The following is a 20,844-nucleotide window of genomic DNA, read 5'->3' on the forward strand; positions in this document are numbered from 1 at the left end:
CTCTCTTTTTCCCACTTTTCTAACCCGCGCTCTTCGTTTTTATACTTTTATCTCTTTCTCAATAGTTTCTAATTTGTCCACATCATTCTGTCTTTATCTGTCTAAGGTCGTCCTTTTTCTATTTAATATATTACTATCTCAATATATTACTACATATCGACCTCCTCCCTTCCTCCTCTCTCTCTCTCTCTCTCTCTCTCTCTCTCTCTCTCTCTCTATCCCTTCTCTCGATAATTTTATTTCAGTTTCTGACGGGGCCTGTCATACCGCGACATCCACCTTCCCGCCAATTTTCAACAGCCCACAGTGTTTTTATTGCAATAAAGTCATCTGTCGAAGGGTGCAACTATGGCAGGACACAGATGTCACCTATCCGCACACATTAGCCGCAAATCATCGCTCCCTTCAAAAACGTTCGCCCTGTCCCGGTCATTGACACATTTTTATTCAGTAACGCCGTCAGTTGCCCTGCCTATCTCTTCAGCATGATATAACAACTCTGAAATTCCAATCCCGTGAGCCATGCATGGCGGATCAACCGCGAATGCCGCTCACAGGGCTAAGTATACTTATACGAAGAAAAGATGAATAAGTTTCGTGCCCGAATTCCAGGAACCAGCAGGTAATCAGGTTTCGCATAAAGTCAGCTGACAAGACAAAGACAAAATGATATCGTGCGCGTCATGTCAGTGTCTTAAGATTCATATCATGCTTAAAGTTATGTCAGTAAAAAAAACCCCACTCAAAACCCCAAACACACACACACACACACACGCACACATATATACGCACATACGCATACATATATATAATATATACAGATATAATACATATATATTGTACATAGTATATGTGTGTGTGCTTGTGCGTGCGTATGAGAGTGTGTGTGTGTGTGTGTGTGTGTGTAGAGAGAGAGAGAGAGAGAGAGAGAAATAGAAGGGATGGGGAATCTGTGTATGTGTGTGTTCGTGGGTGGGTACGTAAATGTGTGTGAAAATCTACTTTGTTTTTCTCTTATAAAAGAGGCGCCACGGTTGTTGAGTGTAATTATGTTATCTACCATAGATGGTGAAGAACTGAGAGCCCTGAGGAAGACCGGCATCCTTAGTTTGCTATTTATCTTCATGACTGTATAAAATCCGTTTCTTTTATTTTTGATTGCATATATGTGATGATTGTATATTTTATGCTATATTCTTTGGTTGTTGTTGTTGTTTGTTTGTTTGTTTGTTTGTTTGTTTGTTTTGCTGATTAGGCCTCTCTGAATAAAGATTCGCAATAAGTAGATAATTATATACATGTAGATTAATCAATCGATCAATCAATAAATAAATGAATAAATGAGAAATGAAAGACGTGGTCCTCTTAAGATATGTCACTACCATATCATAAAATGTTACTATGCGCTACTTATTTGTTTACAGGTTATTAGACTAGCCGCAGTTGTACACGAGATACATTAGAAAGGGTTGCATACTATGTGTATCTAATGTGAATTGGTTGCATGCAGAATAAGAGTACACATGGGGCAGAGTGCTAGTAATCCACGTATCAGACACATACGTCCTTCTGTCTTAAGTCGGGATGTCTCAAAAAATGAGAATACGTCTCTGGAAATTCGTTCGAATGACAAGAAACAGCGAGAAAGGAAGAGAAGGGGCTGAGGGAATAACATATGATATTGGTGACTCCATGTCATCAGTGTTTCACGCTACAAATTGAATCATTTGAAAATCACAATGCCGCAGAGTCACACGGGATAGTATGTGATGGGGGAGTAGTACTTTTATAATATGTATACAGTGTGTGTGTGTGTGTGTGCGTGTGTGTGTGTGTGTGAGCCTACGAGAAAAGTAAGAAAGGGAGAAATGGGGGAGGGGTAAATGACGTTGTTGATGTCATCATAATCCATCTGGCAGACATTCTGCGAAATGTTATCCTCCCGTATTCCCTTCCGGAACTCAAATTCTATCGGCACGTCGTCAGCTAGAAACAGCTTGCTACTTCTTTCATCAATATTACCAATCTATGCCAATTTTTTCCTTACAAACAGCCATTCTCATCTCTTTCGCTGGTTCTTTAAGTGGAAATTCCACTTAAAGAAGGCTCTCGTCTTAGTTAACCTCACAAGACGCAGAGAAAAGTCAGACGAACGTGCAGAATCTAATGGCCATGGTTTCATCAGAAATCGGTAAGAAATACGAATGTTGAGGTATTCTCACATTCCATACGTTTTCACGAAATAAACGGTTTCAGTCTAACGACCATATACTTAAATTCAATGACGGGACAATGTGATACCCCGACTAGTTCTTTTACTGTGACCGAGGAATTTCCATGGATTACCATCAAATAAGTTGTTCAAAGAAAAAGAAAGAGGACGGTAAGGGCAAGACATGAGAGGATAATTTGTCCCGATACATTACCTGTCTTCTGGCTTAACGTCTTACTGCACATTTAAACGCAAAATATGGTCTTTTTCTTTTTCCCCGGGTGCGATTACTTATTCGCAACGAGAGTTCAACCCACATCACCTGAAAGACCTACTTCCTCTGACGATTGCAGTAATGGCTGGATTCATCATCCATCGTCCCGAATAAAACGTCCAGCCATCTTCTTTCTCCTGTGTTTTTGGCGGGATGAATGTGGTGATGGGGCTGACTTCATATCGCTTTATCACGCTCTATAGCTGTCTGAACGCTGTCTAAACAGCGCACGCTTCTTTCTCAGGCACTCCACGCAACATCCGTCAACGTGGGCGAGGGATTTCAAGCGTATTAGTTTGTCACACAGGCCTGTCCGTCTGCGAGTTTGCCTCCGTAGTGCAGACGATCGATCATCGGTGTAGCAGCGATAGCAGGGACTTGACTACCGATTGAGGATGTCCGCTCCCGTCCCGTGATACAGCAAGGTAATAAATACTACCAGGCCACCTCCCTGATACTACCAAGGAGGTAGTGGCTGAAGTTTCCTAAGCACCGTTGTGAAGATGAAAGGAGGGATGGAGAAGGGGGTGGAGAGGAGTGGAGATGGCCAGATTGTTAAAAAATCTCTCGTCTTGTGGTATAAACGTGTCTTAACAAGTTTGGACTTATGGCTACACAGGATGATTATAACAACTTGATAGTAGATGAAAGTGACTGGTAAACTTGTCATGTTCGAGAGGAAAATAGAAGGAAAAACAGAGGGCACATTATATTATTAACGCCGAGATGTAGAGTGTATAGTTCGGCATAGAACTAGATACACACACACTTAATATGACATCTGCAAGATAGATAACAAACAGATTTTTGTAGAGATTGCGAAGTACAGACATTGATACGTCTGACGAAGAATATCAGGTCTCACATCACAATCACCACACTTGTTTATTGGATAGCAAAGTACTCATGGCTTCGTTGTGGGAAAACACGTTTTGAATCTATAGTCAACTTTCATGTAACTTCTCTCCAAAAGTTTCAAGCTTGCGTCATGTAGAAAGACTTTTCAGAGCACCACTTCCATTGAATAACTCAGCACTGACTAATTCAATTAGTCACTTCAACAAATCACAGAATTGCTAGATTTTCGTATCGGTCGTCAGTGTATTAAGTATGAGCTTCTTCGTTAAGAACCTCTGCCAGTTCGTTGTGATTTTATTGCTACCAAGCGATAGTACGGAAATCCTGTAATCCAAGGGCGTTAATACGGACGGGCCTGCCAAGACACGTTGTATCATAGTTTTCCTCTCGCTGGTGGCTTGAATAAGTCTCGCTTTTCTTGCAATTAAAGTGAGATTCTTTGGCTATAAAAGGGCGGTATCGGAGGGATGGGTATTAAAACAAAAGCGTGTGTTTTTTTTTACGTAATCATCTTCAGCAAACCATACACATTATCATGAGATTGATAACTATCATGGATTCACATCATTGTATTGTCTAGAAAAGCAAGAGGAGGAGGAGGAGGAGGAGGAGGAGGAGAGAGAGAATGAGATTAAAAAAAAATAAGGTTGCAAGAATTTTTGAATTTCTAGTGTCATAGGTTTACGGCTTCCTGAACAACGGTGAAATACGCGTCTTCGGAACTACTGCTGAGTCGTGCCAGAAAGGCGAGTTCTCCTTTATTTATGGTGCCTGTAATAGTTCTGAGTAAAATCTGCTGTTTCCAGGAAATCACAAAAGGATGATGTCCTCCTGCAGTGGTGATCGGAAGTTGCTCTATATTGCGTACCAAGAACAGTGATAATAATCGAACTAATAAATCCCGTGGGTAAGAGGCAGAAAGTAAACTGGAGGTGAGTGCTTTCGCTTCGCAATATCCTGTTTCTATATACCAACCCTTGTAAAACAGACCTAGACGTTTATTGCGATATTGCTGCTGATCTGCTTCAATTCGCTCCTGGTTGTCTGTCTGTCTCTGTACATCTCTCCCTCTGTCTGTCTGTCCGTCTATCTGTATGTATGTATGTATGTCTGTATAGTTATGTTTGTTGCTGTGTCTCTCTCTATATATTGCTCTCTGTACTTCGCTTTCTTCCAAGACTTTCTAACTTCCATCCTCGGCGGATTTGTTTTCTGCTCGCTCGTCCGTTGCGCAAACATCCCGGCGAATTTAACGAGAACTGCCCCGATGTGGCTGTTCAAATTGGCGTGGTGTTTGCCAGGTGAAATCGACATTGGCGCGAAGGCGCTGCACGGAGTTCTTTTTTTCCCCCATCATTTTCACTTGTTTATCGTCTGCTTCTAGATATTCCAGGTATAGCATCTCTTCGTTCACTCGCCCCCATCTACTAACATCCAACTGACCCTTAGTGATTGATGTGAACAATGTCATCGTGATACACTAAGATGCGAGACGACGTATACCCCTAATTTTTTCAAGCTTTTTTGTAGTGTGTGTGTGTTGGGGGGGGGGGGGGGTGGATTTTAGTCTCTTTCTCCTTCTTTCTCTCTAAATAAGCTCTTTCTCTCACATATCTAATATGCATATATATATATACATATGTATATATATATATACATATAATACATTTTATATATATATATATATATATATGTATATTTCTGTGTTTATGTCTGTATGTGTGTATACGTTCATGTGGCATATTTTAATTATACATTGTATAGGTGTTTCTATATATATATATATATATATATATATATATATATATATATACATGTATGTATATATATACCTGTATGTTGCACATCCTGCCCTCTGAGAGAGATTGCGACGGATTACGGTGTTCCGTATCTCACGTGATCTCTCGTCGGAAAAATATTACATAACATAATGTTTTAATACATATCCATGTATATGTCAGTGTAAGTGTAAGTGTTTGCGTGTGTATGTATCGTCTTTCTGAAAGACATTAGGTGGTTCTGACAAAAGATACCCCCCCCCCAAAAAAAAAAGAGCGCTAAAAACGATCTATTCCTTTTACTGAGAAAACTTTATTTCTCCTCGATATCGTCGTCATCCGCGTTGTTTGCTATCGGATTCGAGGTGGGTTTGTGTAGGAGCTACAGCCAGGAAACAGCTGTGTGTCACCGGACACCGGTCCCGAGGTCATTTTGCGGAGAAGACTACGTGCCTCTCAATCTCGGGGGCTAACACGAAAACAGTTCGTTATTCCAAATGTTCATTAGTCGAAACCGAAATAAGCATCGTAATTCCTAAGGTACATTTTGTACCCACCATCTTTTCTTTCTTTTTTTTTCATTTTTGAGTTAACGAATCTTCGAAATGACGAACCTTAGAAATAACGCTACAAATGTTCGGGATAACGAACCCTATTTCATTTCGGATCAATGGACGAATAAGGAATTTGTGTGTTCCAGAATAACGAACCTTTGAAATAACGAACCCTCTTTCATTTCCGGATTAACGAACCTACTTTGGAATAACGAACATCACCCGGTTAATACAGAGTCAAAGCCTACATTTTGAAAACGTATTGACAATGAGAATGAGGCTAGAAACAATTCTATGGATAAGTGTTGATAATGATGATTAAAATAATGACGATGATAGTGACATTTGGAATAGTAATGATGATTCATAATGTCAACACCAACACTTCGCAAATGGTAATATAAAGCCACCCCTCCGGTCGTTATATTTTCCATAGCCCTGTTCTATTTATGTTTGTTTTGATCTTCTCGGATGGCCTTCTACACTAATTGTGGACACATATTTAAAAAAAAAAATCTGTACTTTCCATTAGTTTCCCTGATATTATCATTTCAGGATGTAAAATAAAGGAAATCATGGTTTAGCCAAAGAGAGAGAGAGAGAGAGAGGGAGAGAGAGGAAAAAAAAGTACAAAATTTCTATTCCCTTTCATTCATTTGTACCCACGCGATTTGGATATAATTATATGCATAACCATAATAGCTCACATTCATGACAAAATGCGGGGGACACAGCATCAGAGAAACAAAACAAAACAAACACAATCTATCAATTTCATTCACTCATTCAATATTATAGAAATGTAAATTAAATGGAATGATATATGGACATGGAAATGACGTGAGATACAAAATAGGGGATTGAAATGGAAAATATATCACTCATATTCTCATTATTTTTGTTTTTGTTTTTGTTCCCGAAAGACGCAGATATCACAAACACGTAATCTATCTTTTCCTGTCAGAGCGCGGTTTCATCTTATTACAACACTTTCGTGTCGGCGGAATTGAAAGTAGGAAAAGTGGGTGTGAGAACGTTGAAAGTTGTCTGTTCCGTCAGCGTCTGTCGTCATTAAAAGTTTTTATTATCACAACGACGACGTCTAAATCCCCCAGTAACTGACTTCCCAAATCCTGCCTTAAAGACTCTCAATATCGTTTCTTAATCAAGCTAGTCTGTCACCTTTTTCTTCTGTTTCGCCATAGTTGATGTCATTGAATTTGTCTGCCTGCGCGGAAGCATGTAAAGATGACGTCAGCGGAGAGCAAATGTCGTGAATCACATCGGCAGCTGAGTGAGGGCGTCTGTATAAACTAAAAAGTATTGCACCTCAGGAATACAGGCGTATACGAAAATCCCCTTTTGCCCTGACGTCAGCATATTATTTTCCCTGTTTGTTGCAGTCTTTCCCGAAAGCCCACCCATCAGCCGGAAGTGCACTTTACTAATCTTAGAAACTGGATAGTGTTGTTGTTGTTGTTGTTGTTGTTGCTGTTGTTGTTGTTGTTGTTGTTGTTGTCGTTAATGTTGCTGATGTTAACGTTGTTGTTTCTGTTACTGCCTTCTGACCATTTGCAAATACCCCGTTTTCCCTATAGTAATGAATATTTGGATGAATCGTTTTTTCTTTTTGTTTTGTTTAATTGTTCACATAGCGTTGTGATAATTAATTGTACACAAATATATATCTTGATGGAGACAAGACAATTTTCAGAACTTTTGTATAATGTATTATGTTTGAGTGTTCACCCATAATTTCGAATACCATTTTGCTGCTCAGGCAGTATGAATTCGGCGCTTATATGATATTGAGACGTCAAAAAGGTTAAACATCATCTTTAACAACATAAATTTCCAAGGAAATTCATAACGTAATGGAGCGATAAGTCTTCATGGCTCATCGTTTATGTAGAGTGACGTGTTATCATGATTTTGCCGCCGAATCCTGTTCCAACCACTGACAGACGATGTAATTGTGTTCAAGATCTTGCTAAGAACCAGACCCCTATTTTTAGACCAGCTGAGGCAAGTAATGCATTCTCCTGTCTGGTCTGCGAAAACAGACGACACACATAAAAGTACATTTAAGTGCTCATAGTGACACCCGTCTACTCAAATAATACATCATACACACACACACACACACTCACACAAACACACACACACGCAATAAATAGTTCAAATTACATAAGTTACGTGTTACATTGTATATACAAATACATATGCTACTGTATTTTGTTTGAAAACTTATAATATATGGAATGATTAGCCTTTTGTGAGGAGAATTATGTTCAAGTTAAATCAGAATGGTTGATTAACAACATTAAAGGGAGGCAGTCCTGAGATTTTCACTGTAATAATAATTAAGAAGAGTAAAAAATATAACCTTTCACCAGTTTATACGCGTGGAAATGAAAAACTGTCTCCGTACGCGATTTTTGAAAAATAATTCCTGCAAGCGATCGTGTAAGAGCCGGCAAAAAGATGCTACGTCATGCATGCCCTACTCATCCAGTTGACAGCCGTGCCTCTAAAAACCAATTTAAGTGTTCAAATGATCAGTTGTAATTTTATCATAAAATGTGCGGAAAGTACGTGATTTTATTATTTCAAACAAAATATTTCAAGCTCTATAGTTATATATAATTCATGAAAAATTAATATTGTTAACATAGATTTATATGTATTTTCAAATCAAATACACCATGAACTTCACATCAAATAGGCACGGTCCTTTTCTAGCTTCCGTCCGTGTTGCATACTTTTTAGCGTACAAACCACTCTCGCGCGCGAATTCTTACCATACTATAATGTACACAGTACTCCGGCTAGCAGAGTTTGGCGTTCAAACCGTAGATAACCTGTGCATAAGAGAGTCGAATTCTTCAAAGAAAATATTGTTTGTATCTCGATATTTCTGTTAATACTCAGATATCGCCTTTCCTCGAAAAAAAAAAACATGACGTCTGCCGGGCAGGGTAAACAAGGATTCGTAGGGATGTGATTTCGCTCCACTTTGCCGTGCATGTCCAGTCGGCACTGGAAGCAGCAGCCTAGCTCAGTGGCATTGTACTGCAGTGCAACCCCGGCTGCAGCCCCACCGTAAATGAAACATAGCTAGCCACTTTTCTTACCTTTCTACGACTTTTTTCCTCGGTTCTCTTCGAAGTCGATGCTCGAGGTGTTTCTGTTTTATAACTCATCTGAGCAAATGGTCGGGATTGCATCTGGCTTCAAGAGTTTTCTCGGTTTATAACCGAGGGCCACAGCCTGCCGGCCACGTAAAAACATTGCTTCTCAAATGGTCCACGCACAGGTAGGTCACAACACGATATCGAGATTTTGCAGGCCCTAAGTTTCTTATCACGGCTTCGTTGTATCGAGATTTTCCAGCTATACAGCTCACCTTTCACGATACTTTTGTGGGTCTGGGACGGAAAAAAGGATTTTCCTGGGAAATTTTCTGCACGATTCGAGCAAAACTACTGATGTAAGATAGCCTGACCTGACGACGCTGAATGCAATCGCCCCTCTTAGTGTACTAGTACAGTTGGTCTATGTAGAACCGTTTCTACCTACAATCTGTACGTATAGAACATGCATGCGCGGCGACAGGGCTGCTGCAGCAGCTGCGCTTTAGACTGGAAAAGTGCGAAGGGCAAACCGCGTATGGGGTATCTACCGTAGATCTAGTTGTACCGTCCACACGTGTACTGTGCGAATATACAATACACGATACTCACACACGCGCACACACACACACACACACACACACACACACAAACACACACAGCACGTAGAAATAATGTCAAATACTTGTAGCCACCGACTTCTTCATACATCCGGGTAACTAGGGAGCGTACGGATAACGAGCAGAACACGGCTGGGGAGAGTTGGGCCTCGGTGACGTCTGACTCTCCGACAGGATTTGCTCATTAGCATATTCACCATGCAGATTCACACTTTTTCAACCAAAATTTACGAGCTTATTTGGTGATTTGAAAGTTTGTTTTTGGTGAAAGTAGTTCATAGGAGGCACCAACAACAATATGTTTGTTTTTTTTTAAATTCGTGAGGACTGCATCACTTTAATCATAAACATTACGCAATAAGGATTTCACATTAGTATTTCAGTAAGCTACTTAGTTATTGAGAGCTGAGTGAGATTAACCTCTATTGAACTATGCATGGTTATCACTTACATATGACTTAGTGTAATATGAATCAAAATGACTTAACATCATCACTTAAAAATGATATTCTTTTTCTCTCTTATCGATAGAGAAAGTTGAATTCAAGTTTCAAGTTGAATTCTGGAGGAAATTGCAAACGAAGATTAAACTTTGTGAATCAACGTTCCTAAAAGAGGAGTTCAAGTCCACTCATAAGTTTGCCTGAAAGAAAACGAGAGTAAAATATTTCTAGAGCAACATTGAAAATGTGATTAAAATCAGATACAGATTAGGGAAGTTAAGAAATTTTGAAGTTTCTTTAATTTTTGCAGAATTGTTCACTATACAGTTGATATAAATATGCGAATGGGTGAGCTGCTGATATCATCAGCCCACAATTTTACATTAATCGTGCAAAAAAAAAAACCCGCCAAATAATTACGAAAATTCACCTGTTTCTGTGATTAATGTGTGACACATGATGTTATTCCTGGTTGAATAACTTCAGAATAATAAACAATTAGCATGGTTAGAAATATCAGGATTTGAGACTGGTCCGTAATCGCGTTTGAATGAAACTGAATGGAAATGTCAAAATTCTATGTACAAACAATATGCCAAGTTCTTTAGCGGATAACATCATAACTTCACTATTTATGCATATTCATAAAATTGACTGTTCAAGAGCTGTCTGCTGAAAAATTAGCGAAACTGCAAAATGTCATAAGTGCTTTTTTATTTTTCATCCGATTATGATTTTTATAGTTATGCTAAGAAAATTGTACTCCTTCTTTTCGGACTAACTTTCGTCTGCGCTGGAATTTCTCTTTAAAGGTTTGGTTTATGACGCTGGGAAACGAAACAACTTTCACTGAAACAGAAACATTGTTTGCGTGTATCTAATGATTGTAAGGAATAGACACTTGAGAATCGATTATATCCCATCATTCTTATCGCGTGAATTTCTTCAGTCTTGTGGGTACTAGGTAGAAATGGAACAGAAAACTGAAATTCGGATTGCGATTCGAATCGTGATCCAAAATTTAATCTCACTTGTGTGTGAATGGCATTATATTGATTCATGTCCCACCGTACGTGATGACAGCTGAAGATGTATTACGCCAATGAGATGGGGCGGTTAGGACAAGATATGAGTGTTAGTTTACAAGTGCATGAGTAGTTAGCCTCCCGACGACGCAGTAGGAAACGCTTCTGACAATAAACAGTCATACCTCGAAAATCAGCAGTTGTCATGCAAGCATACCGAGCGGCAAAACATTGGTAGATGAAATTCCTCGTGTATGTAGCCTACGTGTGTTGTTACAGGCACCCGAAGGCAGCTGCTTTGGCAGCTTATTATGAGCTGTGATGTATGGCTCTGATCAAGAGAGTAAAAGCATTAAAACTATATAGCTTAAGTAGATAAGGAAGTGGGCCTACGTGTATGTGTACAGGCATGTGTATGTTGTCTTTTAGTAAGGTGTTTGTGTGTCTGCCTGTCTGTCTATCTGTCTATATGCATATGACTAGATCAAATGTATGATCTATATGGTAGAAAATTCCTCGTGAATAATTAGGTATATGGAGATGATTATTATGTGACGATTTTTGCCCGCGAGTATTATATGTGCGTTCGTGTGTGTGTCCACACTAGAATGAAAATTCACCAAATGCTGTTGTGTTGATACCAGGCAAACATCACTCCCCGAACCCAGAGTTATCTCCGCGCGAGTAAGAAGAATTCTAGGCATTACTTCCGGTAGCACGTCTACCATCTGAGTCCACGTGATATTGCTAGTTTCTTTTAGATATTTTCATGGGGAAAACAACCCAAATAAACAAGCTACGTAGCCTTTTTTTAACTATGTACAGCATTGAACCAACAGGAAGACAGAAAAAGTGAAAAACAGGAAAAGGAAATTTGGATTTCAAATTGCCAAATGAAACAAAACTATGCAGTTGTTGTCATATGTTTTTCTGCAACTTAAGATAGATATAACCTGTAGAAAATATATCGAGGGGAGCGAGTTCGGGGGGGGGGGGGGGAGAAAAATTGGGCCTGATGTATGGAACACCGAATGGGGGTTACATTTTCCTCTCAGTGCAGTCATGACACTTGAAATGATATCATTACCTGGTATGTTGTCTGTTTAATTTTGACGACGTGTAACGTTTGCTCATAAAGCTATGCCTTCACAGCCTGCGAAGAAAAAAAAAGAAACTTTGTAGCTAATTATTACCAGATGGGCAAGCAATAACAAAAATCGTGCATCCTTTGAATTTTACTTTAGACCATATTCTTCGAAGGGGTTCCAGGACCAGAAAATCTCGCACATGTGTAGATGACGTTGAGTGATTATTATTGGTGCGGAATGGTAGCTGAAAGCGAAAGGATGGAGCCCCCCCCCCCCCTCCCCCCTCCCCCCTCCCCCTTCCTTCGCGCATCCTTCCCACCTTCGTTTATGTGCGGTGTTAAGCCCCTTTTACACTTTCACGGATCGCATCACGGATGACCACGGATCGTCGATCAAGGGTCATCCCTACTGTTTCCGGCATGACCGTGTTGACACCTTGAAGTCATTCGGCATTATCCTTGATCATCCGGCATGTCCGTGGAAAAAATTAAGCTTGCTTAATTTTTCATCCCGGACATCACGAATAAAAATCAATACGAACTCTTCCTTGTTGGCGCCGTCTACTCCGTGTTGCCTCCGTATGCCTTCCTTGTAGGCACCGGCTACTCCGTGTTGCCTCCGTGCTCATTCCGGGACAATCCGTGAAGACATTGGGACGTCCGTATTAGCATCGGCTCCATCCGGGATGAAAAATTCGTGTATTTTGCCAATACAAGCTCATAAAGTCCATGAAATTTGCTTACATCTTACCCCATCAGTGCAGACAGCAACCCCTCATACTGTTTGTATAATGGTCATCTGAGAAGCTTCAGTGGCCCACACACATTTCTTGATGTTTTTTTTTTTTTTTGGGGGGGGGGGTTTGATTTATTTTGTTTTGTTTTGTTTTGCTTTGCTTTGTTTATGTCATGATGTGAATGAGACTTTGCAACAAGAGATTTGCCTGATGTCGACAAGCCGAGGCGTATGTAGGCTGCTGTAGATTTTCTGGTGTGCTTGTTATTAGCTCTACTAGAGGCATGTTGCCCGAGAATGATAAAGTATCAAAAACAAAAGTAAATGTCATCTGTCAACATTTTGGAGATATCTGTGTAAAGACCGAGAAGGGACCCAGTTGCATCCGTGCTCTTCCGTAATATCCGTGTTAGCTCCGTATCGTTTCCGCTGTGGTCCGCGTTCGTTCCTTGTCTGTCCGTGTAGCACCGTACATGTCCGTGTAGACGCCGTACTTCTCCGTGTAGACACCCAGTTGAGATCGTATTCACACCGGCATAAGGAGGAAAATCGATATTTTGCATGCAGGAACACCACGGATGACGATCCATGGTCATCCGTGAAGCAATCCGTGAAAGTGCAAAAGGGGCTAGTGACGGAATCGGAAATGCAGCGCCATGAAGGAAATATATTCACTTGGTGCTTTTTTCTCTGTTTCCCGGTTGGTTGACTTGTTGTGTACTTGTGCGTGTGTGTGTGTGTGTGTGTGTGTGTGTGTACGTGAGCGGGTGTGCAAAAGGGCTTTTCTGTGCTAATGAGTAGGAGTTACTTTCTCCACTACGGTTTGGTCTTTGCGCATTTTCTCTCTTTCATGGGATCTTCCTCCCCTGAACTTAAAATTAACAATAATATTGATTAAGAACCAGACGGGATTTGACACTGCACAAGTCCTGTAGATTTCACAGCCTTAAGACGATAAGTCGGGTGATAAGAATGAAATGATCTCGGTCACCATGATCTTATATCCTCGTCAGTGCTTGTTAATATTTGCACAAAGAATCGTCTACGTTAAATAGCTTTCTAACGTTCTGCATTGAAATTGAAAGTATAACAAAGTAGAATGTCACTTTCGAAACTTTTCAGTTTTCTGTACTTGGGTCAATATAAAACCATCTCTTTTTTTGGTAAACATCCTGTAAAACGATGTTTGCAGATCGAGTGCAGGATTCGAACTTCGGATTTCCCCTTTAAGATCCCGAAGCCGCCTTATCGCCTACACCTGTGTATGAGGGCTACTGCCACCATCCTGTATTTAGTAACTATAAGACTTCTTGCTTAGTTCGTTACTCGAATTCTGCGACGTAAAACCTAGCGCGCGGTGACTACTTGAAGCAAGTCAGTGGTGTGTAGCGTGTGTGTGTGTGTGTTTCTTTTTGTTTTAGTCAGCAATATCTGGATTTCTTTCTTTTTAACAGAAACTGATTACTAATAGGTTTTGTTGCTTTTGTTGTTGTCCTTATGTCTAATGGCTTTGTTTGCTCCTATATTTCCCGTATATCTCCTACTTAAACCTGAAATCAGAGTAAGATGAGAAACTCTCAGAAATTGTACTCTTTCAGTGTGCAATGATTCACTTGATAAAATGTTGCATGATAATCCAGATATATATGTAATAAAATGAAAATACAGTATTTTACATACATAAAGGGCCCTATGTACCTTGTTTTAGACCTTGCGTGAATGATTAAAGGCATGGTAGAGTATTGGTGGAGCTGAGGATTTGGCTTTTAACTTTTTTGCGAGATACCAAGAAACCACTTATGAAATGGTACAGAGCATGCCATTCTAAAAGTAATTCAAAGTTTATTTGATGAAAATCGGTTCTAGAATGGCTGAGACATCCAAAAGCAAAGCAAAACAAAGCAATCGTAATAAAATGTGGGTATCACACTTTATAGGTATTGCTCTGTTTTGGGTATCTCAGCCATTTCATAACCAAGTTTCATCAAATAAATGATGAATTCCTCTTGGAATTACATGCTCTTTCATATTTCATAAGAGGTTTCTCATTATCTCACCCAAAAATGTTAAAAACCTGAACTTTGGTCTCAATCAAAACTATACAAGCCCTTTAAAGTCATACCATTTCTTTAGTTGTGTTTCGTGTTTTGAGAGAATGGGATAACAGACTTAATTGCTTGTTTGTTTTTTTGTTTGTTTGTTTGTTTGTTTTGGGGGAGGGGGGTTGGTTTCTGCTATTTATATTTTCTGTCAGTCGGTGTCAATTTCCTTATCACTGGCTCAATGTTGTTTTGCCCACTTTCATCTCTGTCTTTCTCTGCTTTCCTATCTTCCCCTGTCAATCTTTCTTTTTCTTTCTATGGATAGCTGTCTTCATCTCAAGGTCTTTTGTTGAGTTTTTTTGTTGTTGTATGTCACTATCAGCCTTCTCCCTCTGCGCCCTCCATCTCATGAAAATCGCATCTGAGAAGCTGGGATGCGGGATGCTGTGGGAAGATGTCATGACGCCTCAACACCGGAGGCAGATTACAATTATAGGATGAGGGAGGAGGAGGAGGAAGAGGAGGAGAAGGCATGGATATAGGAGACGGAGGACCTGAACGCAGCCGGTGATGCTGCCGGGAGTTCAAGCAGGGGTCAGGAGGCTCCGGTTTCTCTCCCCCTTATAACACCACAGTGCTCCTGGGGCTTTCGTCTTGTGCTCAAATTCTCCCACGGACTCCAAACCCAATTACCTCCCCTCAACCATCCTCCCATCATCAGTCATTCATATTTTCTCAGTAATTCCATTGATTATTCTCGATGGTAAAACTGCGTCGGAAGCTCCTTGCCCAGGCAGACAGACGTCTGTCGGAATAATAATGATAAAAATAAAAGAGTTCGAAACACGTGACAATATGTACGTCACGTGGATAGAAGTAATGTGTTTGTCACGATTGATCAAAATGATGCATCCTCTATGTAATGATGATATGGCACACGTATACGTGCCCTGCGCTATCACCCTTTGCCCTTTTAAAACAACATCCGGGTTCTATTCAATTTCACCTCTTATGTGTTCCGAAGTGGATAGGAAAAAAGAATGTGTGAGAAGTTAAGAAATGAACTTTTGGAATCTCCATTTATGGATCTAGAAAACGTCTTCGATTGAAACATACTCAACTTTTGATTGATTTTAGGACATTCAAACTGAAGAGACATGTAAGAGAAATGCTATCTTAATGAGATTCTCTCAGATATGGAATGCACAATTTGTTTTTTTGGTATTTCTTATGATAGTTGAGAAGAGATGTTAATTATGTTATTTGTACCGCAGTGTTAAAGGGCAAGTCTACCTTCATAGACATGTGGATTGAGTGAATGCAGCAATGTTAGAGTAGAACAGATCAGTGACAGTTTGGGGAAAATCGGACAATCCGTTCAAAAGTTATGAATTTTTGAAGTTTCTGCTCAGTCACTGTTGGATGAGAAGACTACTACAGCCTGTGATGTCACATGTGTAGAATGATATAAAGAATATCTCATTAAAAAGATTAAACATATTTTCACTTTTCTCGCATAATCCAAGAACGCTTGAATTGCCTCTTTCAGAAGGCAGGGGAATAATACCACCCTTTACATACATCAGTGACACGTCGAGGTAATTTTCATTAAACAAAATATAGAATGCTGTGAAATTCTTTTTACATTTTCCTTATATAGTTCTACGCATGTGACATCATGCACTGCAGTAGTCTTCTCATCCAGCAGTGACTGCGCAGATACTTTAAAATTCATAATTTTTGAACGGATTGTCCGATTTCCCCCAAACTTTCGATGAATGTGTTCTACTAATATTCCTGCATTCACTCAATCTATGTGTATATGGAGGTGAATTTGTCCTTTAAATTAAATCCAGACAAGGCAATCGAACGGAAACCTTCCTTACACTTGTACTAGCTCCAAGAGTAGCTCTTGTATGGGAGGACTGCATGTATACGGGTAAGGTAGAAAGCCTTTAAAGTATGAGTCCACTCTATGTTGGAGTTTATTTAAAGGGGAATTTGCCTAAAATGTATATTTGCGTACAGTGAATGTTGGTTGAAATTGTCAGCGAAGTTTGAGGAAAATCGGACAATACGTTCAAAAGTTAGGATCTTTTTTTTGAAGTGTTGGTGAAATCCATGTACCGTCATTGCTGGATTAGAAGAATACAACATTTTGGTGATGCCACAGAAGGGTAACGATTTAAAGAAAATAAGGAGAAAATTCTACATACTATTTTCATTTTCCATGATCATCAAAGAGCACTTGATTTACCTCTTAGAATGTATAATATGGGGAATAATGTTACCATTGTCAGATTGTCAGTAATAACGACTCGAGGGAACGTGTACTTTTCTTAGTAAAAAAAAATGAAGTCAGCTTGAACACAGAACAGTGCATCTCTTTAACATGCCAATGACTATCACTTCCCTACAAACACCATTAAATGTATTCATCAGATCTGTTATTTCTGCTTTAGAAAAAGGCGCCAAAGAAAATGTAGGTGATAACAGAAGCGCAGATAGTTAGGACTTTTCTACATTGATTTGGTTTACGAACACAAAGAGTATCAATTGATGCGATAGCTAATGTGATTTCATTGACCTCTTGTGTCTTCCATCGATGACATGATTATATAAAGTATGGAAAAACAAGATTAATAAATTATTGTGAATCCGCTGGATGCAATGGCCTTCGTTATCTCATCGAGTATGCAATAGCTACATGGTTATCTAGGTAGCTTTGTATACACATTTTGTAGTATAGCTCCATTGCTCTCACCTTACATTATACATTGGATTGTGGCGATGGTTTCTCGTTGGCGTTATTAATACTACATTCTGCTAAACCGTTGCCAGAAAAAGAATCGAACATCGGGCGTAAGTGAGCTTAATTGATTCATGATACACCTAGATCCGTGCCCTGAACTTTTATGTCATGCGTGTGTATGTGTGTCCGTGTGTCCGTGTGTTTATTCAGATTCGAGATGACAATAAATGGGTCGCAGCCGTTGGACGAGAGAAGTTATGACAACTATAGTGTTTTGTGGTAGGTCTACCCTTAAAGAGAGTATAGATTAAGGTGTAATTCTTGCCTATAATGGTTCAAGAAGATCGGGTAACATTCTTTTATTTTAGACCTAGTTATGAAGAGGAGCTAATTGATGGAATGTAGTACGAAACGCACTGCAATTCATTTGCGTTGGCAACAAATTATAAGTATATCATTGTGTTAGTTTTTAAATGTGGAGCAGCGCTATGAATGAAAACGATTAATAATTCACTCATTTATTTATTCAATCAATTATTGATTACTTGTCTCTATTCTTCGGTGTCCGTAACTAATCATAGATAGCTGGGGTAAGGGACTCATACCTTGAAAGAGAATGACGACATTGGGGGTGGGGGGGGGGTGGGGGAGGAGGGATGGGGGGGGGGGGTGGGGGTGGGGGAGGAGGGAGAGACAAATGTTATTGGGTGACAGAGGAGTGGAGAGAATCAATTTACTATGGCCCAACGTATCGATACGGCCAAATGTGTTTCTAAAATAAGGTTTGCCAATGGTATGAGAAGGGCGTACCGGTAAATACCAGGTTAATTTGAAAGGGGCACCTCGAAAAAAGATACGGGGTGTAAGATTCTTGCTGCCGTGTGGCTGGCCATAGGGGTAATAATCGCGCGGCGCCAAACGAAAAGTCAATCAGAGCTGGCATTGTGTAATCAGCTCGCGCTGTGTGTGCGTGAAGGCACTCCGAAAGCGCAATCTCGGCACCGAGTTAATTGCCCCCATCGAGCGTCACAGTCCATGCATGTCTCTCCCAGCCCTATTAGTCTGATAACAGAGACTACAATGTGATACTAACTTATCTTTTGCATGTATGTTTATTTCATATTTATCAGGCTATCAGACTGGATGGCGGTAATACCCTCTGTAGTCCCTGTTGTAGCGTCCAGGGATCCATATTCGAGTGTATATAGCTTGCATTGCAGGGTTGTCTCGGGTATTTTTCAATGCGGCACCTCTAAATTGAAACCAAATAAGCGGATCAACCTATGTTGTATGTCACGTTCCGGGTGTTCTGTCGAATCAAATCTGTTGGTGCCTCCAAGTTGTGATGACTTGCCGTTTTCGTTCCGACGATGGTCTGCCTGTTTCGCGGTAAAATCAATTCCGACGGCTGCCTTCTTATACTATAACAAGTGCAAAGTTCCTTGGTTAGGCGACAATATAGAAACTCTGTAAACACCGTTATACATAGCTCCCCTATGTGTCCATAATACCATCTCTCTTTATGAACTTTTATTTCAAAAGTTGCTGACGAATTGCTCTCTGACATGATTTCTTTCCGAGTAGTACTGGTTTAAATCTTATGCGCATTAGAACGCCTTGCTGGAGTCCAAAACTTGCATGTCTTTCAGGGGCAGATAAAGCTGCTTTATAGCTAATCGTACCTAACACGGTAAAGACTAGTTTTAAATGCTTAAAGGACAAGTTCACCTCCATATACATGTGCATTGAGTGAATGCATCAATATTAGTAGAACACAACAGTGAACGTTGTGGGGAAAATCTGACAATCCGTTCAAAAGTTATAAATCTTTAAAGTATCTGCGCAGTCACTGCTGGATGACAAGATTACTACTGTGCATGATGTCACATGCGTACAACTATATAAGGAAAATATAAGGAGAATTTCACAAAATTTTACTTTAAAAAATGCACATTTCCTCGACTTGTTACCGACGTATGTTACGGGTATAATATTATTCTCCTTACCTTCTGAAAGAGGCAAGTCAGGTGACCTTTTATTAAGCGAGAAATGTGAAAATGTGCTGAATTTTCTTTATATTTTCTTTATATCAATGTACACATGTAACGTCAAAAGATGCAATAGACTTCTCATCCAGCAGTCTTCTCATCCAGCTGGGAATCTACACCCTACAAGCAATGCTTCTATATAAATTCCTCATATTTCACATGTTTTATTGTCTTATAAGCGAAATGTGGAATATGGAACAATAAAAAAAAAACAGTGACTGCACAGAAACTTCAAAAATGTATAACTTTTCAACGGATTGTCTGATTTTCCTCAAACTCTCACTGATGTGTTCTACTAATATTGCTGCATCACTCAATCCACATGTACATGAAGGTGAACTTGTCCTTTGATTAGTTTAGTACCGTTACGCCAGAGCATTGTGCTACTTACCTACAGCGCGCAAAAGTTATGTTCTTCATCCGATCTCTCTCAGAACGATAGATTATAACAGTATACCTCTACGCTCAGAACATATTACTCACTGGGTACATTACTTCACCAAGAACGGAGATGACGATAATTCTGTTATCGTGTTCAAACAGTGTTAGGGCGCAAAATTGGGCAGGCGTATTTCTTTTACTACCATGATTGAATTCTGTTTTCAGTCTATAAACAATTCCTGACATTCCTGACATTATCTTCGATATCCACTTTGAGAGAAGTTCTTAAAGTGAGGAGGAAAGACTGTTAGTTTCGAAAGTGACATTGTACTTTCTGTTTCAAAGCAGAAGGTTAGATAGCTACGCATTTCAAATGATTAGTTGTGCAAATCTTAGAATGCCTGTGCTTTCTCAAACTGAAGTTACTACATGTATACTCACTATCATAGATTTCTTTGCAAAGTCAAGAGTGAAAAAAAAAACCAAAACACCACAGTATCATTATCAGCCAGACGATGATGGCAGCGTATTAGAAGTTCTGGCTGTGAAATCGCTCACATTGCCCTACTGAAACGAACACAGTGTCCGACAGTGTGTTCACAGTGTGTTCATATAGTCGACTGCGTGAAAACGCTAACAATTAACGGTGCGAAGATGATTTCACACTGTGATGTAGTTTTCACAACGAGTTCACATAGATTTTTCACAGTGCGTTCACATAGTAATGATTTGTTTCGCACTGTGAATTGATGACTCACATTGTGTTCACACTGTTTAAACGCTAGAATATAACAGTGTGAAAAGATTTCACACTGTGTTCACACTGTGTTTCCTCATCTGGTGGGACTCTGTGTTCTTTCAAACAGGGTGTCGAAACGTTGTCTTTTGTTGTTCCAATGCTTC

Source organism: Diadema antillarum, unplaced genomic scaffold (assembly GCF_040938485.1).
Source record: "Diadema antillarum isolate AM-2024a unplaced genomic scaffold, OU_Dant_1.0 seq00000318_RagTag, whole genome shotgun sequence".
Taxonomy (NCBI): domain Eukaryota; kingdom Metazoa; phylum Echinodermata; class Echinoidea; order Diadematoida; family Diadematidae; genus Diadema; species Diadema antillarum.